Raw genomic sequence first — 24,674 nt, forward strand, 5'->3', positions numbered from 1 at the left:
ATGTATTTGTATTATTTCAATTAAGGTCAGGAAATATAGTATTTGAATAATGCACTGTTATCACCAAGAATGACCTGACATTTTTTATTCACTGTATTGTTGGATGTTACATTTCCTGTAAGTCTAATTCATGAGATAGGGAGTAAACCTACATTTAGTTTCACTTGTTTCTAGGAATGTAGAGGAATGCAGTCAGTATTACAGATAACTGAAAACAGTTTGCATTTTCCATCGAGCTTCAATGAATGAGAGTGTGGAGCAAATAGAATTTTTACCAGCATATTGTATCAGCCTTTGCTGATTGCTGTGGTACCTTGTGTTAACAAATAATTTGAAAACTAACACACCTAGTACACTCAAATGGGGTTACATAATTGCACTGGTAATAGCTCAGAGAAAACTTCATCCCATTTTAATTTTTGCAACAAATCATTGATGTAGCTATAAAATTAGTTGAGACTATTTGGTTCATCACCTATGTTTGCCAGTCTTCTACGCAGAAAAGAGTGGCTGAGTGTATCAATGTCCTTTGATAGTCCAAAAAAACTCAGTAGCCATGTTACTTCTTGTTTAGCTCATTAAGGATAGCATCAGTCAGTTACAAAACAGCAGACTTGATACAATGATTAGGCCTGAAACCATGTTTGCAGATTGACATTTTTTTTTCAAAGTAGTGGTATCCCTTAGCATAATAGTCATTTGGACAGTTTTCTCCATAGGTTTTGCGTGTGGGAATTAGAGACATAGGATGAAAGAAGAAGCTATGTTAGTAGCACAACAGGTAACATACTTGCTTTGGTGCAGAAGAATATGGGTTTTACTCCCACACAAGGTAGATGGATTGCTAACACTGCAGTGCAGTATAAGGGGGGGGGGTGTACACCTGAGTTTGTTGTCCTTCAGATGAGATGTTAAACCAAGGTCCCATTTGCCTGCATTGATGGTAAGTGCTGTGAGATCTTTTAACATGGGGCCTGGAACCATGGCTCCTTTTTGGAATGAGGTATGTAGTAAATGCCTGGCCCTCAATCATCCATTTGTATAAAGGATGTCATTATTGTTTTGGGAAACCTTGGCTAGACTTAGAAAGGCCACCAGTTCATTAGCCTAGTAGCAATCTATGAGTCTATAAGAAGATGTCAGCAAAAATAGTACTTCAGTCAAAGCCCTTGTAGTATTGTTACCATTTCTACAAATGCTAATCTCTGTTAACTGTCAAGGGGTACATCACAGTACATCACATATACATATCAAAAGGCTAGAAAAATGTTCTAAAAGGTACCACAGATCATCTAAAAACCCTATGGCCTCTGGGAAAAGACCCACAATTGCATTTAATTATTTTTCCCCATCACTTGAAATTTACAGCCACATCAGTTGAAATTGCAATTAGTGAAGTAAGCTGAAATTTGTCGTTTCATTCTGTAAGTATTATGTCTCACCTAAGCTGCTTTAATTCTCCCTCACAGAGCTTGCTTCAGCTTAATACACAGTAGTTCTCAAAAAAACAATCTGTCCAGCCCCAAAAACATTTCCTGTGCACTCTCATGAACTGTAGTATCAACAAAAATCTTCAGCTGGATCCTAAAATTAAAAAAAAAATATTTATTATTTTGTGATTATCAGACTTTCATTATGCACATAAATAAATGAGTAAACATAACTAGTGTTCACAGTTTTGATTACAAATACTTCTTTGTTGGCATCAGAACGTCTAAATCATGGCGGAAATGTGTTGCTTCTCCACTCTGCTTCAGTACTCTTTTACACATTAAAAGCTATAATTGGGGTTTCATTCACTAAATGCATATTGCATGACTGAAAATTAATTTATTACTGCTATATAATATTCTCTTCATCTGAACACTATTTTATCTGTTGAAGCTATGTTTTACCTTTAACATTTCTTTCACTTCAAGTTTATTGACTAATTTGGTGATACTGTTAGGAAAAATAATGTTTGGTGTGGCTTGACATTTCATTAGAAGGCTTTACTACCAAACTACCAGAATGTGTGTGTGTGTGTGTGTGTGTGTGTGTGTGTGTGTGTGTGTGTGTGTGTGTGTGTGTGTGTGTGTGTATTTCTCATCTTGATTTCAGTGTCTCTTCATTGTTTCAAAGCTAGACAAATAATCAAACACAAGCCGTTGGATTCCATGTAGCTTTTTAATTACAGTGATAAGAGCAGGATAATGACACATAAAATACAATGTTATTCTACTATATTGACAAGATTTTATTTTATAAATTACTTGCCCTTTTTGTTAATCAGGTAGAAGGACTGGTGCAAGTATCATCTTTAGCCACAACCCAGACCAAAGACACAAGAATATTTACGTAAGTACAGTAATTCCAAAAATCGCAATGCAGTTGATAAAAAAATAAGTTTTCAACTTGCATGAAGAAAAATCGATGACAGTACTTTGCATTATTGTTTATCAAAGGCAATGGTATTTGTACTAAGGGTGTTAATTAAACATCAGTTATTCAAACAGTTTAGTAATGCTGTGGATACTGCAAATTCCAGCATAGTGGATGGAAATGCTGGAGTCATCATAGCTGTTATCTGCAAATGGGGGTATGAATAGAAGTGATATCATCATAATCTGTGATATGACTGGTGAAGATATAGCAGTGGGTGGGTATGTGGTATTGCAGGAGGCAATCAACCATTTTTGGGAAGTAGAGATAAAAAAAAATCTGTTTCTCTGTCATTTTACAGAAAGACATGTTAGCTTATCTCCTTAGAGTCTAAAGCCCATATAAGTGCAGCACTACTGTATGTTAACAAAAAGGTAACAAAGATCTGTCATGCTGCTTAAATTAGACTTATACGGTTTCTGCACAAAAACAGATCTTAGATCCCTAAGTAGTAAACCAAACAACTATGAGTATAATAGATATATAAATACAGAACCTAACACTCTCCCGTTACCCTAGCAGGCGCTGTGCAGAAGCAGAACAGACAAAGCAACTGCAACAGTCGGGTGTTACTGTGCCAGACTAGATAATAAGAAACATAAATGGATAGCTTGCTACACTGTGATGTGATATGTAAACACACACACACACACAGACACACACACACACACACACACACACACACACACACACACACACACACACACACACACACACACACACCACACTAGAGATTTTGAGAGATTTTGTGCCATTATTACTATTAGGAAATTCACAGCAGAGCCTTTTTCCAGTAAAAAATCGATTCTGTACTACTCCCATCTGAATCTTTTATCTTAATTATGGGTACATTTCAATAAAACCTGTTCATATTCAGAGAATTGTAATGTCTACTAGGTTTCTTTAAATCTCTCAAGTCTCCAGATATCTGCTTTTAACTGCGTTTCTTCTACTACACAGTATTTAAAAATAAATCTCATATACTGCAAGCTTATGTCAGTATTTAACTGTTGCCACGCTCAAAAAAACATTGTTCTCTATATCGCAGAAGAACGTTTTCAGGCTGTGTAAGCCATCATTGCCGTACATCTTTTTTTTTTTTTTTTTTAATATTTGTCCTTCAAGCTGAAAAAAGTAGTTTTATATTTTTTATCTGTAGCATTCTCAGTACAGAAGTTCTGTATATTACCCAACATGGACTGCCCAACATAGAACTGTTTTACTGGTCCATATTAAATCCAAATAAATAATCACATCAATGCCATAGTTTGAAAAGGCACTACTATTCTGCATTTGGAGCAATCAACAATGGGAAAAATGCAGGTTAAAATGTGTAAAAATACTGTTATCATCCATAGCCAATTAATCAATTAAAATCAATGACTGAATGAATAAATGAATGCATGGATGAATGAAAAAAATTAATGCATAATCAGTGCTGGTGCTGGAACACAGAAACATTCCCCCAGATTCTCAAAAGCTTGCACGGCATGCATGATTAGTGTAAGAGGAAATTTTGCCAATATGGCGGCCGAGCGATCCACGTACGTGCTCATTTGACGTGCGTGAATGCTCTAGCACTAGTGCTGCATGTTCCCAGTCCCTGTATGCAAATCACCCCATTTGCAGATGAAAACCATGCAAATGAGGTAAATCTGCCATCCAGGATGCAGGAATCAGGGCATGCAGGACTAGCGTAATATGCAGAAATGTTTAGTAACCGAGTACGGTACTGCAAACTCCAAAACGGAGCTATGACAGCTCCAATTAAAGGCTGCATATCATTGAGGAAGTATGCTAAAGGCCAAGTAGAAGGCCATTGGCATTGCAAACATTGCCAAATGTACAAAATACAACTTTTATGATATGTCCACCGATTACGGCTGTTGAAGCATAGGGCAGCGGCGCACAAATGGGATTGGTGGGGAAATAAGAAAATAAACCTAAAAAAAGCAGTCTAACTAAAAATCAGTATTCCGCCATGCAAGTCAATGGCAAGCAAAAGACAACCTGGCCAGTGAGTAGTGGTTGCTAAGGGGTCAGGCACAGTGTGACACATGTAACTATGCATTAGCAGGCAATTCTATGCAAATGAAGGGAAGGATAGTGAATCCCAGTTTTCCCCAGCATGTGAGGCAGATCCCAACAGTGTATGAGTATGAATAGCTGAGTGCAAGACTAGGAGGTAGGTGACATAATGTGTGGGAGTGTCAGGCATACTGTCAGCAGATTGGAGCCCTGTGGTTCAGGGTTGCATCCAGCTTAACACAGCAAAGCCAGGGGTGTGTCTAAACCTGCACAGCACGTGTGACAAAGGTGCCCGCGCCACACAATGGGATCTACAGGAAGAAAAAGGAAGTGAACCCAGGAAATAGCAGCAGTGTGCACATTGGAGTACGCCGATTGTGCGGCGCACCCCCAGGATGAAACAGAAGGGCAATGGGAAGGGAAAGCAGCAGTAGGAAGTTAATCAAGGGGTACTAGGTTCACTGCCAGGTGCAACATATTAGAACCAGCCAATTACACAGGCAGCAGACCAGCCCAGAACGCCACTATAAACTATGAAAACACCTACCCTCTGTTTTTTTCCATACCCTACACCACCGGTGTAAACAAGTGGGGAACTTTTAACACTCACAGCAGCAAAATGTTAGGGGCTGCAATAGCTATCATACAACTTGTGGAAGAGGCTGAGGGTGGTGAGGATGGGAATGCTGCCAACCAACCCACAGTGAGGAGACGGAAAAAAGTGTACAGACCCAGGGTAACCTACCAAGGGCTACATGAGCTGGAGATAGTGCAGCGCTATAGGGTGGACAGGGACCTCCTACAGAAGATTGTTGAGCTGTGCTGGCCACACCTGACACACAGACCTAACAGAGGGGAACCCATCCCAGTGGAAATGAAGGTATGTGTAGGCCTAAGAATACTAGCTACAGGTACCTTCCAAAGGCCAACTGGGGATATGATGAGGATCTCACAGGCAACAGCATCCAGGGTACTCTACCGGTCCCTGGATGCCATGGCAGCACATGTCGGTGAGCACGTATATTTCCCCCTCACCCGTGAGGTGTTGGCCAGCAGTATGCATCTCTTCCAGCAAATAGCAGAATACCCTGAGGTAGTGAGTGCAATAGACTGCACGCACATATGCATCAAAGCACCACCCAGTAAGCAGGATAGGGTCTACATAAACCGCAAGGGCTTCCCCTTCATCAACTGCCAGGTCATGTGTGATGCCCAGGGCATAATACTGAATGTGTGTGCTGGCTGCCCTGGAAGTTATCACAATTTCCACATCTGGCATCTGACGCAGCTGTACCAGAAATTTGCCAATGGGGACATCCCACATGGTCACCTGGTGGGGGATGCTGGATACGCACTGGAGCCGTGGCTGATGACACCCATCAGAAACACACACACACCCAAACAAGAACTCCATAATGAGGCACACGCACAAACAAGAATCATAATAGAGCATGTGTTTGGGATGCTCAAGTCATGGTTCCGGTGCCTGGACACATCTGGTGGAGCCTTGCAGTACTCACCAACTACATGTACCCAAATCATTCTTGTATGTGCCGTGCTACACAATATGATCCTGTGGAAACAGCTGCAGCAGGAGCAGCAAGGGGCAGGGATACATAGCCCCCCACCAGTGCCAAGGCCTGCACAGGCACAGAGTGACTCAGAGGAGGAACAACCTGAGCCTGCCCCAGTAGGCAGAAGGAAGCATGCCCAGTATGCCCTGGCCGTGGCAAAGAGGCAACACATAGCACATACACTGACACGGGAGGGACCCAGGGAATAGCACCCCTCTCTGATTCTCACATACAGTAAAAGGGATGCCAAACATTACACTACCTGTGCCTAACCATGCATAGGCAGTGTACTACGTGCATCTGACATAGGCAGCCCTGCAGCACCACCCACAATACTGGGACACCCACAAGATAAGGGACTCACACATGCCAGTCACGAGGGGGTCACATACCCAGCAACAGTCACAGCCAGCAGGACAGGTGTAGACAAACACAAACAAATGCCGTACTATGGCCTCTGAATGAGGGGTATGGGTAACCCCCGCCCAGGCCTACACAGGCAGACTACAGCAGGCCAGGTATTGGGATGTCAGTTGTAATGGCTAGGAAGTCAGAAACGAATGTATATGCAATCAAAAGATAAGAACGGTAGTACACCAGCATGGCTTAGCCAGCACGATAGGTAAGACTACTGAATGAAATGGACTACAGGACATACCAGTACAGTCCTAGCAAATGTGTACAACTGTCAGGTGTACCCCCCACCCCACATAGAAATATAGTAACAGTCAGATGTGTGCCCCCCCCAATCCTGTGTAGAAACATAGAAATAGTCAGGTGTACCCCCCGCTATGCAGACATGTTGCGACAGTTAATACCAAATGATCGGTGGATACCCTGCAGACACAGCATGCTACCTGTCGGTGTACAATACAAAGGTCAGCTGTGCAGTACAAACCACCAGACATGCTCCACACATGCAAAACAGACAGCCTTACTGGGCATGCTCACACACAGAGAAATGAAGGCAATGTCAGTCATCAACATACTGAAAGGTCATACTGGGCATGCTCACACACTTAAACACATGAAGGCCATATATGCAAACACCAGTGGACCAGACACATCCAGTGGTTGCAATTGTTACTGCAGACACATGTCAGTATGCACCACTCATGCCTTGCACACACAGTGGATAGGAATACAGACATATATGTAAGGGTAACACACTATAATAAGCCAAACGTAGATGGATATAGATGTGTGGAAAAGGGTGACCGTGACAAGGAGCCATCCACACCTGTCCCACCCAGCACACAGCCAAAGAGCCCCAAAAAAATCAGGTGCTGATGTCACACACTGCAGTTACTAGCGACCAGTACCTGTTAGCACCACAGACTATGTGGTCCACATGCCAGCTGTGCAACATGGCTGTACAAGGACGTAGTCAGCCATAGTGTGATTAAGGAGTTAGTTGGGAGTTCTAGCCCCCGACCTGTTGACTGTGTGTGTATGCATGCATGTCTGACTGTGTAGAGAGCAATGCTTTTAGGGTATTCACACCCTCACATTTTACATACCCAATTTTGGCAAGGCTGCTGATGTCACCCACCTAGAAATACTCCCCTGGGAAAGCTCTAGCCCAGTAATCTCTGTAGCGCATGCTGTAACTGCATACTGCTGTAGTGTCATAATGCAGTTAGGAAGGAGGTCAAACCCCAGACGTGGAAACTGTGCGTGTGTGCGTATGTGTGTGTGTCTGTCTGTCACTGACTGTGTAGTGAGCAATGCTTTTTAGGCTACTCACATCCCTTACAAGTCAAAGACCCACCTTTGGCAAGGCTGCTGATGTTACGCAACTTGAAATACACCTCCGGGACGATTGTAGTCCAGTAATCTCCATAGCACATCCCATAACATCGCATGGCCATAGTGTAATTAAGGAGTTAGTCGGGAGTTCCAGCCCCCAACCTGTTGTCTGTGTTTGTATGTGTGCATGTCTGACTGTGTAGAGAGCAATGCTTTTAGGGTACTCACACCCCTTACATTTCACATACCCAACTTTGGCAAGGCTGCTGATGTCACCCACCTAAAAATACTCTCCTGGGAAAGCTGAAGCCCAGTAATCTCTGCAGCGCATGCTGTAACTGCATACTGCTGTAGTGTGATAATGTAGTTAGGAAGGAGGTCAAACCCCAGACATGGCAACTGTGCATGTGTGTGTATGTGTGTGTGTCTGTCTGTCACTGACTGTGTAGTGAGCAATGCTTTTTAGGCTACTCACACCCCTTACAAGTCAAAGACCTACCTTTGGCAAGGCTGCTGATGTTACGTAACTTGAAATACATCTCTGGGATGGTCGGACCCCAGTAATCTCCATAGCACATCCTTTAACATTATATGGCCATAGTGTGATTAAGGAGTTAGTTGGGAGTTCTAGTTCCTGACCTGCCAACTGTGTGTGTATGCATGCATATCTGACTGTGTAGAAAGCATTGCTTTTAGGGTATTCACACCCCTTACATTTCACATACCCAACTTTGGCAAGGCTGCTGATGTCACCCACCTAGAAATACACCCCTGGGAAGGCTGTAGCCCAGTAAACTCTGTAGCACATCCCATAACTGCATACTGCTATAGTGTGATAAAAAAGTTAGGTAGGAGTTCCAACCCCAAACCTGGCAACTGCGTGTGTGAGTGTGTGTCTGTGTTTGTGTGCATGTCTGACTGTGTAGAGAGAAATTCTTTTTAGGATACTCACACCCCTTACAAGTCAAATACCCACCATTGGCAAGGCTGCTGATGTCACGCACCTTGAAATACACCTCTGGGACGATCATAGCCCAGTAATCTCCGTAGCACGTCCCTTAACATCGTATGGCCATAGTGTGATTAAGAAGTTAGTTGGGAGTTCTAGCCCCCGACCTGCCAACTGTGTGTGTATGTGTGCATGTGTGACTGTGTAGAGAGCAATGCTTTTAGGGTACTCACACCCCTTAGATTTCACATACCCAACTTTGGCAAGGCTGCTGATGTCACCCACCTAGAAATACACCCATGGGAAGGCTGTAGTCCAGTAAACTCTGTAGCGCATCCCATAACTGTGTACTGCTACTATAGTGTGATAAACTAGTTAGGTAGGAGTTCCAACCTCAAACCTGGCAACTGCGTGTGTGAGTGTGTGTCTGTGTTTGTGTGCATGACTGACTGTGTAGAGAGCAACGCTTTTAGGGTACTCACACCCCTCACATTTCACATACCCACCTTTGGCAAGGCTGCCGATGTCATGCACCTAGAAATACACCTCTGGGAAGGTTGTTGACCAGTAATCACCATAGCATGTCCTGTAACTGTATACTGCTGTATTGTGAACTAGAAGCGTGGTTGGGTTCCATCCCCACACATGGCAGTTCCAGATGTATTGTGTGTCACTGTCTGTGTAGGGAGCAATGCATTTTAGGCCAGTCTCTCGCAGTCATTTCAAATGCCCTACTTTGGCAATCCTGCTGATGTCAGTCAGTCTAAAATACACTGTTGGGCAAGGACTACTCCAGTAATATCCATAGCGTACACTATAACTGCATAGTGCCATAGTGTAATACACTAATTAGGTAGGGGTTCTACTCACAAACATGACAGGTGTGTGTGCGTGTGTGTGTGTGTGTGTGTGTGTGTGTGTGTGTGTGTGTGTGTGTGTGTGTGTGTGTGTGTGCGTGTGTGTGTGTTTGTAACCCGAATCCTGTGTAGAGGTGGTTGTAACTGTGTGACACCTGTGGCCAATGTAGAGTGGGTTTTGCATATTTCTTATATGGTGGCCATACTATATATCACAATGTCCACTGTACAGGGATAACACATGTGATATGGCTGAGAGGCCAAGGAGCAGAGCCATACCCAGACATGTGACATCAAGGCCAGGCAATCACAGTTAGCACCCCCAGTATTACCCAGAGCACACTCTCACCCATGTGTCATATGCACACACACATGCCTAGGTAACAGCCAATATGTGGAAAGTACACCGCATATTGGCCACTGATAGTAACAATGGGGTGACAGCAGTGGGCCACAGAGGGCATGACACCCAGTCCATCTGTCCAATATGCACATACGTGCAGACAGTGCACCCCCCCCATTCCCCAATGGACAACTGCACCACCTGTGGTGCCATCGCATATGACCCACAACGGACATACCATGCCTGACAACATGCCCATATGGACAGATGCCACTGACACCAAGGAATGCTGATAGCATGCACTCCATGTAGGTGCAGGGTAAAGCTGCTGGCCATTACCAGCTCCCACCACAGGTGGCCAGGACTGGCTCATCTGATGACAATCTGTGATCACAACATGGGTCAGACACCCCAGGTAAAGTTCCACATGTCACTGTACATGCATGGGGGAGGTGTGCACATCCAGATGCTGTCCATGTCATGGACGAAGGAACACAGACATGGCAAGCGATGCACAGCATTGCCCACACACAGTAGTCACCCAGGTGACCAGATGGGGGATACAATACCCGCCTGTGTGGGCAAATGCAGACACTACATCCCTGAGCCACAATGCAGACCATCATCATGTGGCCTGATGCCAAGGTACACCCATCGTCTAGCCTTGGACAGCCGTCTGGTGCAGTTGAACACCACACACCTGTGCAGACATGCACCCATGCATGTCAGTAGTGGCACCCTGTGTGTTTGTGTGCATGTTGCATTCTGCAGCTGTTCACATCCACACTCCCTACAACCCCCATGGGCATACTGCAGCATGCTGTCTGATGTCAGACACCTTCCCATACCCTTCACCCGTACAGCCCCCGTATTACCTGCGTAGTACATGGGATACCCACACAGTGATGTGATGTGGCAATTCCACAACCAATGAGTTGTACACCTGGCCCTGCCACGTGTGTCAATGTGTGTGTGTGTCCTTGTGAGGATGTGGCTGTGTTGACGTTGGCACCTGTTCATGCCGACAGGCATGTGTATGTCACCTACCATACAGCTACTGTAATCCCTGTTGCAGATGTCACTCACCATCACATTTATGTTCTGAGTGCTCCACAACAGGTAACCCATGTAGCGCGTTCAATAATTGCAGCGAACTGTTCTAGCACTACATAGTTGTCAGGGGTTTGATACCCTGTGCTGCTAGGTGTGTGACACAAATATGCTTCAGTCGTACTCTCCCACCCCTCCCTGACACATATTTGCCTCTGTCTGCATCCCCTACCCACTCTCAGGTGGACGTGGAGACCTACACCTGTTTTGATTAGGCAGCAGCATGTGTAATGTAAGTAATGCTCATGATCAGCTTATGGCCTCTGCACGAATCGCAGCCCTCCCCTATTTGATTGCATGTGAAACAGCTGTGGTAACAGACCCATAGTGAATTGTATGGAAACACACTCCAATACCTAGGAACATCATGGTGGTGTTGGCCCTTTTCACCAACTGTGAGCAGGAACTAGATCTGTCTTGTGCCAAACAGCATCTCAGATGGATTGTGGTGTACCTCTAACAACATACACTGTGGAAACAGTGCAACAAACAGGAGGAGACTGTAAGTGCAATTATACTGCATTTGGAGTAATGTTGCTTTCACAGTGTTTGTGTGGATATGGTTGTTGTACATGTCTCAATGCCTGCCATGTCAGTTCCATGTTGATGGTGAATTTCCATCTGCAGGGTCATCTGCAGCCTGGGCAGTGTTGTGTCTGTGGTTGCATGTGTCACCCACAGAGCATCTAGCTGTCGACTGCTGAAGGTAGTATGAGGATTGCAGTCAGTAGATAGAAAAAGCTGTGGTAGTCACAGACGTCATATCCATCAAAGGACATGTGTTGCAGCAACCCTGTAAAAATAGTAAATGTATGTGGTTATCACAGCAACATGTCAATATTGGCCTTGTGTATGTGCTCACAGCCACACCTCTGTCAACCTTTGTACATATGTCGTGCATGAAGTGGTGCATATGTGCTGTACACCATACTTTGTGGCATCATACCTGAGAAGAAGCCACTGATATATCTGACTGCTACACATGTTATGTACAGTAGGGGATACATTACATGACATTACCTGCACATTCTGTGGATGTTTGTACAGTACTGAGGTCTGTGCACCTATGGTGAATGTCGACAGTGTGTGTAGTGTTGATATGTACCTTAGCCTGTGTACAGACTGTGGTACATGACATTGTTCTAGTTCCCCTACTATCAGAAGTTACATGCTGCCCCATTTTATGGTACTGTAGTGACGTACATGTTTGTAGGGCCATAAACACACATATCCCATACCACAGACAGCCACCAGACCAAACTGTGTAGCAGGCCAGTATATGTAGAGTCAGTCTGTGAGTGGCACATATGAGGATAGTGTCAAACACATAGTCCATATACTGTAATAACATGCAAGCTAACCATATGTGGCTGTGATCACATTGGTTGTGGATATGCACTGTCACACAGGTGTATCTTACCGTGTGCTGTGACATGCCTGTTGAGCCTGCTTTATATGCAGGTGCATGTGCATTCCCCCTTGGGAGGTGTAGGCCAGTGTTAAGCCAGTCTGCCTGCAGCCTGCACAGTGCATTGTGACATGTCTAGCAGCTGAGTGTACCTACCCAGTGGGATGTCATGTGCAGATACTAGCCAGATGTCCCGCTGCCGGACCTCCCCTAAAAGTCATGTATGTCAGACAGGGCAGTGGGATGCAGTGCAGATGTATGTCAATACCTATTGTGTAGTATGTGGCCATGGCACCCCTGTACCAGCGGTCATACCGTTACAGGCCAGGCAGGGGTATTTGAATGCATGACCTGTGGTGGACATCATATACCAGTTGTTATCTGTTATACCCATCTACATGGCCATCCACATCCATATTGTCAGGCATGGTACACATGTATAGCACTTAGGGCTTATGTGTATACCTCTGGCCTGTACAGACTGTGTCAGACCCTCCACATATATTGGCCAATATCTCTGCTGCAGTCCACAGTGGTATTATGTGCTAGCAGCGGTACTGTACACTGATGTCCTTTGGATGACATTCAGTAGCCAGTGGCACACATGTTATGAGCAGATGTGACCTCCCACACACACTATGTCTGTTAAGACAATCCCAATGACAGTAGCAATAGTCTACTAGTATACCTGCTAAACATACCTGACATCCTCTGCAACTACGATATTGGGAACATACGGGCTGGGGTTGGCCTACACTTCATGTCCAGGACATATGGTGGGAATATACATACATATACATATCCAGATAGCCAGATATACGATTACACATGTGTACTACACCCAATTAACACAGTCATGGCAACCACCCACTATAGATTCCCACATCATGTGTGCTTGGTCCCATTACATCTCCTGTGTGATGGACATCCATCCTGTGTGTGGGCAGCAGTGCTACCGACAGCATGTAGCAATACCCCATACAGGAGGACTGGCACACTCAGAGCAACCACATATTTGTAGGAGGATCTGGAAGTACAGACAGACTGCAAGTGGAGTTGTGTTATGCTTTGTACAGTACTGGTATTACAGGGTGTGGGTGTACATACTAGTTTGCCATGGAATGCAGTCCATCTGCATAGCACACAACTGTGGGCCTACCCTCATGCCAGCCAGAGCTGTGCCTATCATGTCTTGTCTGTCCACCACACAGGTCTTGTGTCAGATAATACACTGGTATTGTGTGTGTTATGTGTTACCGGTACATGGCTACATCCATGACCGCCGCAACCATCAATTCCCTGACTAAGGGTATGTTACAGACTATCCTGTAACACCTGCACCTCGCGTAGTGTATGACAACAGTTGTCCACATATGTGCCTGTATTCCAGCCTCTGTCCATCACCTACATACCAAGCTTTACACATATATCATGATGTCGGTGGTTGACCCATAGTGGGCTGGGAGTATAACACACTGCCATGTCTGCCATCAGTCCACTGCTGTTGTAACCCCCACACATATGGTGAGTCTAGGGCCATATATGTGTGGGTGTCACCTACACAATACATGTGTGCCCTCATACACTGCAGAGCCCAGTGTATGTAACAGTGGTATATGGCCCTGTATTATTGAGTCTAGGGGGGAGTACCAGAAATGACCTAGGCTGCAACAAAATGTGGGGGTATCAGGGCTGAGCTGCCTTAAGGTACCTGGATGTACAGTACCATATACTTCACCTATATACACATTACTGACATGGATCTGGGTACTGTAGGGCATCTGCCCCCTGCCATACAAACTGTTCTGTGTGTTGGTGTGCTCATGATGGTGTCAGTTATGCCATGTTATGTAGCAGTTACAACCCATGTGGTTATATGACGTCTATACCGCCTACTGTGTTTATACAGTGTGTAGATGGAGGCTGCTGAACTACACACCTGGAGTACATACTGTTGATTGTTAGGTATCCTGTGGCCCAGTGTGTCTTTCCTATTGCACAATGTGAATGGCTTGGCCTGGACAGCAGCAGCTGTGAACCTTTCCAGCCTACTGTATGACTGGTCCACTGTAGCATCACTCTGTTGATATAGTTGTCAATGTCTGAACAGCTATATGGCATGGCATGTAGAACTGTAATAGTACACGATGAAAGGTTTTCATGTCTGCAAACCTGTGGGTGTTGTTTTACCTATGACATCTCTGTGGGTGTATGCTACAGGCAACGATTGTCATTTGTATGGGTGGCACATACAGTGTCCAGTTGTTCAGGGGTCTACTGTAGGCATAGTGGCTTTTCCATATTGTGTGCACCTACCACTTATGTATCATACTGTACATATAACTGCATTTGTATGTGTAGTCACATGTATATGTACACACACACACACACACATATATATATATATATATATATATATATATATATATATATATATATATATATAAATATGTATACCTGTATCTGCATATATGTGTCTGTGTATCTGATGCCTGGTAATGTTGATGGCTTCCACATAATACATTCCCCATGGGAGCTAGACTGTACTGCATGATATGTTACCAATACCAACCTGACATCATACAGGTGGGATGTAGTACGGGTAACATTGTGTGCCCATGTTGTCACTGGCCCTGGTTATGGGATCTCCAACACTTGGTAGTGTATTGCAGGGTGGACATGTCTGGCTGGGGGGATGCCTATTTGTACAACTCGTATAGTGTGTGGTGCCTCTCAACCTCATTAACATAACATGTATCCTGTTACACTCCTCTCCCTAACAGCTACATGTGCCTTGCAGTACCAGCACAACAATGTTGTATCAATGGGTCGGTAGGCATGGGAATTCCATTGAGGTCTGCCATGTGTGTGTATGTGTGCATGTATGCATATCTGTAGAGTACACCAGTCCGAGTCCACATACTCTTATTATGATACACATTGCCACACAGTAGTATGGATATTGTTGTTGTTGCCCATAGGTGTGGCAATGCAATGCAACACCCTACTATGCCTGTGGTGTGTGCATCACATGCATATCCCTGTGGTACCACTGTTGTGATATGCAATGGGTTGTTTTTGCATCATGGCCAATGTGTGATAGTGGGTATGTCAGAGTATCAAGATGGGTTCTAGTGTGTACAATATCCAGTGGGGGATGTGGGTGCTGTGTACACTGCCTTTACACCATCGTACACCTGGTATATGTCCCACGTACCACTCTCAGGTGGCCAATGTCACCATCACCCATACAGGTAACAGATAGCAGGATACAGCCCAGTTACACATGTGCTGTGTGCAGCCTACCTGTAACACATTGGACACATGGACTAGTTAGTTAGCAACTATACAACCAGGTCTCTAAGATGTGTGTCTACCTGTTCTGTGTCAGTCAATGTGTATATGATGGTATGACACACTATGTATTCTCCATATACAAACATTACATCCCCCATTACCATATTGTACATGTCTGTGGATAGTCTGCATGTAGCACGTGACCTGGTACACACCTCACCCTACAGATGGTGTCGTGTGTGCAATGACAGCCACACAGTTCAGTAGCACTACATCCCTGGGTTGGGGTCTAGACACAGTGTCGCCAAGTAAGGATGTGTGTGTATGTGGATGGGTTGACATAAGGGTGCAGATTATACCTGTACCAGTAGGCCACCGGTCAAGTTTGCACGGCCAATAACTGTTATACATACCTGGGGCATGTGTGCAACTGTACACCACATATGTCACGGCCATGGTGTCACCACACTGTCATACCCTTGTGGAATATGACTACGGACCATCCTCCTGCTGACACATGTATACCTACAGCACAAATGGATGACAGTATGGGGATATCAATTGGTGTTACCAACAGCTGAGATGCATCATAGCTGCATGGCTACACTACCTGACACGTATGCAGTGCACATTACCCCTGACTAAATTCTACACTGCAGTACATTGCGGCACTCTATCACAGTCATCGTGTGCATCAGAACCATATTAGCCTGTCCCAGCATCGATGTTATGGATGACAGGGATGTGGCACGGGTATCATCATATGCACGGGGTGTGTGAAAGTCATCTTAGCTGCATGGCTACACTACTTGACATGTATGCAGTACACATTACCCCTGACTACATTCTACACTGCGGTACATTGTGGCACTCCATTACAGTCACCGTGTGCATCAGAACCATGTTAGCCTGTCCCTGCATTGATGTTATGGATGACAGGGATGTGGCACAGGTATCATCATATGCACAAGGTGTGTTGCAGGTGTGCCAGAGGCCGAGGGTGGTTAAAACATGTGTCACCATGTGTGTGGGTGAGGGATGTGGTTCCTTAATTGGGGCGTGGTGATGTGGTATGTCGATATGGGATCACCCTAGGTGTGGTTGCATAGTGTGTGGGTATGCATGCACACAGTTCCACCATGTGGCTGCCCTATACTGGTAATGTTGGACAGCTGCAGACCATACCTGGCAGGGTGTGCATTTCACTGCCTCTGGCCACGGACACGCTGACTGTGTCTGCCAGGGTTTCCATGGGCATGTGCAGGTATAGACCTTGAGGTGCTACTCTCCCCTGATGATGACATATGTCCACTGGAACCATATCCCACCTGGGACTGGCCAGGGCCATGTGCACAAGGCCTGCTGTGTTGTGGTGTGGACAGTAGCCCCTGTGGTGTGCTGGGGCTGGTACTGCCACTACAGGAGTGGCTGTGTGTCCTGGCACATCCATATTAACCGCCCACTGCTGGTGTCTCTGGCCTACATCATGCGGCCGTCGCACCACTCCCACCACACATTCTAGCACAGACATACCATGGTCAAGAAGGCCAACCATCTCACCCCACCGTCTATCCATGACCTCAGTATAGTCACGAAAGACACCAGCGAGTTCATGGAGGTTGCCACTTACAGCTACAAAAGCAGATCTCTGCAGCCTCAGAACCTGTCTGGTGCGCATTTCCATACGTGCCTGTGTCTCCATTATGGCCTGAAACATGCTCCTGGTGGTACCAGTTGTGGCAACTCTGCCAGGGGCATGACGACCTGTGGTCCTCCCATGAGCACCATGGTACATCTGTCGATGAGGTGGCCTTCTGGACATCTGGCTATGCCGACTATGACCCGACACAGTTGGCATGGACACCACACTTTCCTGGTCATTGCCACCAAGCACGAAATGTCCCTCTACTATGGCCACATGTGATAGGGTTTGTAGGGGCACTGTAACTGTATGCGGGCTTGGGGTGGCTAGGAGGGTGATGACACATGTTGGTGCAGTGTCGGCCTCTGACAACCCCACCTGCGCCTCACTTGTACTTTCATCATCATCGATGTCTGTAGGGACATCTACCTCAGTTTGCATGCAGGAGGGACCCTGACCCACCTCGCCACCTGTGGGGGAAACAAATACACATGTTAAGACCTGTACAGCATTGCATAACAGTACACACACTCACACACACTCACACTGGCAGCCACCTTACTACCTAATTTTCCCTGTGTTTACTGACAGTCCCACAGTCAGTTACATATGTTCCCCATCCTGCATGGCACTTGCTAATATACACACATCACTACAGCCCATAAACATATCATTCCTCTCCATGCCTACACATGTGGTTACCACACCTGACCTGTTACTCCATTGCCTCCCTGACTTGGGTGGAATAGGTTGTACATGGCCTCACTGCTGTCACCCTGTATTACCCTGTGTATGGGCAGTAATGGTGTACGAGGCCCCTATATGGTTGGGGCTGCTACATTCACTACATATGTCACACACCAGAGCCTCATACTACAGTCTTGCTCAGTCCATGCCACATCTGCTGCATAAGTGACCCATCATGTGGACAACAGTACTACCTGGATACACTCACTGATGTGCTGTGGTAATTCCCCATTGCATTGTAGTGCTGCATATGTGGGTAGCCGGTTACCTATCCACTGCTGGCAATATGATGTGTATACCTGGTATGTACTGCACCTCCCAATGCATGCTCCATGATACAGGCCTTGTTATGCTATCAGCTGTCATGTGTTCACATATCTGACAGGTTGTCCTGGTGTCCCATGTCTCACTCCATGTACAGCACAATCCCAAGGGGAAGTACTGCCATGTGGTCAATCCCACTATCACCTGTGCATACATGGACACACACACGTACACACACACATCTGACATTCATCATCCACACTCCACTAGACTGCACTTATGAACACAACCGAGACACACACACACACCCCACACTCCTACATATGGAATTGCACATTTTTACACGCAGTCCTCCCATTAGCCTTCTGTCAACATGCATTACATATGGACCTCAACAGCATGCAGTGCAACTATAGTGACATCAAGTATACATATGTGTGAGGTATGGGCTTTGTTGGTAGGTGATGGCCCTTCTCCATGTTAACACTGCACCCATGTACAAAGTGTTACTGTGGACCTGTTCCGCACCCTGCCTTGTACTGTGCACCATACCTTGGAGATGTAGAAACCATTGATGCATCTGTAGTACTGTGTCGGTTATGTCAGCTCCAATGCTCACAGCCCCTATGTGTTGTAGCAATTCATACCTGGGATGATATGTGAACAGCTATCAGTTGTGGATGCCTGATGTCTGCGTTACAGATCAAAACATCAGCAGTGCATGTATGACCAGTACATGACTATTACACTGACAACCAGCGGACCTTACCATGGCTGTGAGCGGTGCCCTACACATGTCCTAGACCTCTGTATGGTTGCAATGTCTACTCATCTGCACATCCCTTGGAGTGCACACACTGCTGTCACGAGTGCTGTGGGGTCAGGGTTACATCTGCAATGTTTACTTAACCTGATTGTGTGCAGCTACAGCCATAGTGGTGTTGAGTCACACATGTCCCTACTGTAGGCCGTGTGTCCTGCCACACGTCACATCCCTGTGGACACATTGCACATTGACAGGATGTTAGTTATCTTACATATGTCTGTTGTACCCTTCCGATACCCCAGCATGGTCTCTACTGTGATGCAGTGCATTTCACAGCAACAAAACGTGAACGTGTACAGCATGCAGTATGGGTAGGTGTGTTAGACATGTGCATGAGGGATATCCCATACCTATTACATGCCCAGTTTATCATCATGCATGATCACGAACCATACTCACTGGCTATGGGCTGCTGCTGTGGTGGTAACCTGGAGGGACCTACACAAGAATGTGAGAAAGTTGATGTCAGTGGCCACAGCTGTGGCATTCATAAAAGGTGAGTGCAGCATTACGTTACATCAACAGTAGAATTACACATTATAACAGCTTATACACAACTGTTTATTACTACTCCACAGCAGCAAACTATGTATATGACATCTCAGTTTTGCATGATGTACCTTTTCAGATGTATATGCATGCACACGAGTGGTGTGTTGTTGGCACCCACCTCCAAGATGTGCCTGCCAGGTGTTGATGCTGCAGGCAGACAGGCGGCACAAGGCTGCTGATAAGCTCCTCCACACGGGTGAGGGGTGGATGGGCAGGTTGCCCCCCCCATTGTGAGGTGGTCCCCCTTACGGCAGCTGCACGATGACATATAAGGCAAAGCAGGTCGGTGCAATGATGCCGGACATGCTCATAGCTGCAGTTATGCAGCCCAACATCATTGACCCTGTGGACTAGCTCGTTCCACAAGACGGTCCTCTCCAGCTGGTCGTGGGCTGTCTGGCCAAACAGCAGTATGTAGTGCTGTACTAGGTGGTCAATAATGATCTCTGTTTCAGCGACGCTGTACGTGGAAAGACGACTATGCAACATGTTTCCCTGGAAGACATAAGGATGGAAACAGGTCTGAGCCACCCATACAGCAGGGTTACCTTAGTTCTTAATACACATATTTGTCTCCCCCCACCATATCAGCTACAACAAACTGTTCACAAACTGCAATTGTTATGTCAGCTGCTTACCTACCATTGGGACATATGTAGTATTGTACCAAGCTTTGTGCTGTGTATGTGCCACGCTTTGTGCTATGTGTTTGTAGCCATGCTCCCTGTGGGGACACTTATCTTTGCTGGCCTGTTGTCAGTGCCACTATAGATATATATATATATATACATACGTGTATAAATATACATCTATGCACATATATGTGTAGATATATGTTGTACATTGTTGATATACCTATGTCTATATGAGTGTTCGTATCTGTACACATACACATCACATTCTGTATCACACAGATATGTGGAGTGCCTACAGACATCTGGTCCGCATTCTGTAACTGTCTTTCATTCAAGCTGCACTGTTCTTCCTTGCTGCAACACAGACAGGTGCCACATGTGAACACAGACTATTTAGGGTGGTAAATGTGGTGTGAGATTGCTGGTACGCCTATTACACACCTATGGCATTTGTGCATGCTACATTGCACATTAACTTGACTGTCCTGCAAGTGGTGTGCTCTGACACCCATGTGTCTATCATGATGGCAGTACATCCACCACCAACTATTGTCCACACTAACATATACACAGATATTATGGCTGACATCTTTGTCATTCATTGCTGATCTGCACAGTTGGCGGGTATGTCCCGCTGCTTACAAGGTCAGACAGTATTGTCCAGAGCAGGTGCACAGCGGCACATCGTTACAGGGACAACTACAGATGGCACATATCAAACATTCTACATCATATATCCTATTAATCTATACTACATACTACATTAAATTACATACAGTTATATTTTACATACCTTTTATTCTTTGGACGGGTGTGACACTTTCCCGGTTGTGGCTTGCAGGTATTTGTTTCCCACTGTGTGAGTTTCGTTTTATAAATTTTTTTTTCTTCTCTCTCTCTCTGTGTCTCTCTCCCTCTCCAGTAGAGCAAATTAGTTGGTTTGAATGGGTTTCAGCATTGTAGCTGATGCACATGATCAAGTGATGGGCTCTGCACCAGTCAGTGTGCAACAGTTGCTGACTGCGTGCAGCCTGCTGTGTAGTGATTCAGTTAACCATTGTCACGGCAACCCAGTACTATAAATTGCTTACTCATGTAGGCATTGTCCCTTCGCCTTTCCAGTATGGAGGACATCCTTCCGGTATGTGGGCAGCAGTGCACAATCTTAAGAAGTCCCAGACCTACAGACAGAGTGAGTAGTGTTGTTATGCACATTGTATATTGCTGGTCTTGCAGTGTTTGCATGTACATTGTAGTTTAGGATGGAATGCAGTCTGTCTGCATAGGTCTCAATAGTGAGCCTATCCACATGATGGCCAGTGGATTGTCTGTTTTCTTTTGCCTGATCACCACACAGGTCTTGTCCTAGATATATCCCCGGCAATTTGTCTGTTGCATGCTATCAGTACATGGCTACTTCCAGTTGTGTTCCTGATGTGTTATTCCTGCATAAGGGTATGTTGCAATGAATCCTGTAACACCAGCAATTTGCAGTGTGTGTAACAGCAATATTACGAGCATGACCCTGTGTTCCTGCCTCTGTCCTCTACATATATGGCTGGCTTTGTCCTGCTGTGATACAGTTAGGGGTTGTTCGGTATTGGCCTATCATAATTTACTGCTAGCATTCCTGCTATCATCCCAGTCATATCGTGGACTCCCACGACATTTGTTGGTCAGGGTCCATACATGTGACAGATACACAGACATTATCACAGGTAATAGAAGTCACCCTAGGCCTTGACGACAGGGTGTAACTGACGGCTGCTGAACTACATCTGTTATTGTTTATTGTTACCTGTCTTGATGGCAAATCCTTTGTCTACAGTTGTACAAATTGATGTGCTTGGCCTGGACAGCATAGTATGTTATATATCTGCACTGTCTGCATCTACTTTTCTGTGTGGGCCTTGCATTCCTCACTGATTAAATAAGTCCAGATCTATGTACTGTTGGTAATGGCATACATTATTGTAAAATACACCATTAAAGGTTGTTTGTGTATACATATCTGTGTGTCATCTCATGTCCTTTGAATAGTGAGTGGGTCTATATGTAATGTGGTACTCTTGTTCAAATGTAAATATCATTTAGTAGGTTATACAGCAAAACGATGTTGTTATACCGATTTCACACAGAAAATAGAATGTGCTGCAGTGGGACTTGAACCGGGAATGCGTGCACATTAGGCGGATGCTCTGCCCACTACACTATTACAGTTCTGCTTAATTTGCATATGTCTACCTTAATGTCATACCCATGCTCCCTTTCCCCGGCCCCCGAGCACCAAGCACACAGAATCCATCCATTCTCCAGTTGCTAGCCCTGCCATACCACACCTCCACACATTCCCCTCTCTGCACATCTCAGTACTCCTACATTTTACTGTCTCGATTCAACCTTCTGCAAGCTCTTCATCCGTTTAGTCCACGTACGTTCGAGCCTTCCCTCCTCCTCCGATATTGGTGGAAACATCATTGTGACCCACAAAGTCTGGTTCATCCCGCTAGGGACGGAACTGTTGTTGTGTCACAAGTAGACTTTGCTGGTCTACACTGTTTCTCCCACTGGTAGCATCCTACCAGGGTTTTGAGAAGCAGTGGTTTGCTCACACACCAGACCAGCCTCATCTCCCGCTTCCGCGGATGAAACAAGCCCCGACAGCTTGTCCTGTTTTCCATTCCTCTTTTCAGTATTATACATGCTACTGTTCTCACAGTATGCGTGGACAGGCACTGTTCATTGATACTCATAGACTGCTCGGAATACTGTGACTGATCACTGTGCACATCTTTGCTAGTATTAATGCACATACACACATACATTTCCAATACTGTTGACTGACTGTGCCGGATGATATGTTTGTGATAACAGCAGCTGATTGTATATCTGCCATGCCTTTGTGGTAACTCACTTGGACTATAGTGTGCAGGGGGGGACCTGGGAGTGCTGATTATGTTGTTACTGGCCATGACAAGGGCTATGGGCTACAGCATGCCTAAGGCACTGCGGGGGAAGTGTAGGCGGGTATGCTCTGGTGTGCACGAGGCTCAGACTTGCAGACCTCCGGTTACAGCGTCTTACACTGGGTTGGCCTCCACATTGCTTAACCAGTGTGGGCATTGCTTACCACTGCCCAAACAGGCATACTCACGCTTGCTGCTGCATACCCCCGTGCTACTTCATGTACATGTCAGTATTATACATGCTTAAGTCAGATGTACATGTCAGGTATGACTGTTCACGACGGTCAGTGTAAGGTGAAGTGGGATTCCAGTTTAGCAGTTCTGGATAGGTTACACTCAGGTATTCGGGTTAGGTTTAGTTATGCCATACCTGTGTTGTAGAGTAGATGTGAATAGTGAAGGTGTAGGTGGGTAGGTGGAAAGGGGAACATTTTAACTGTATAGTAGGCCATTAGACTGATTGGTGGGGGAGTAGTAGTGCAGGTTTGCAGGGTGTTGGGATATGTATGTAAGACAGGACAGGAGGTGTCAGTGCCAGTAGTTGGTGTAGGGGTATGGAGTGTTATTTGGGGGGTGGTGGACTTCACCAGGTGGTGAGCAGGTGGTGATCCAAGTGTGCTTGAGGTTTCCTTTCATGTGTTATTTACATGTGTAGTCTGGGACAGCTGCGATAATATACCTGGGTTGGGGGTTCCAGATTCTGCCAATATAGTTGTGTGGAGGGTGTCACCTACTTGTGACTGTGAACATTATTATGAATGAAACAGGGGTCGATAGGAAGTGGTGTTATTGGGCCACACAGAGGGGCTGATAGTAGGGGACATGTCCGGGGATGTGCAGGACGGCTGACGGGAAGGACCACAGCTGGCCATTTCTTCTACAGTGACAACTGTGTATATACCCTGCATGTGGGGGTAGGTCTGGACACTCACACCCTTGGGTGGGGGTGAGGACAGCAATAATACCTTGTGATGCCAATTAGTTCAGCTTACATGCCTACAGTAGGGTGTTGCGACCATGTGTTCTTTGGTGTCATTTAGTGGGTTTGCAACAACACATCTGGTTATTCCACCCTTTGCCCTGTAAATTAGACATTGCTGCTGTGGGACTCGTACCGGGTGTGGCTGCTCGTTAGGTGTCAGGTCTGCGCAATGCACACTATTGCTTACATCCCTGGGGCAGTCCACATAGAACCGCTCCAGCCAGCACCTGCACACCTAGGCCCATAATTACATACCCATAGTTCCCCACCCATACCTCCTCTTCAGCACTCTTCCTTACTCTGGGTGCAGGTCGGGTCTGGCCA

This window comes from Protopterus annectens, chromosome 2.part2 (assembly GCF_019279795.1).
Source record: "Protopterus annectens isolate FY-2018-M chromosome 2.part2, PAN1.0, whole genome shotgun sequence".
In the NCBI taxonomy this organism is placed as follows: Eukaryota; Metazoa; Chordata; order Ceratodontiformes; family Protopteridae; genus Protopterus; species Protopterus annectens.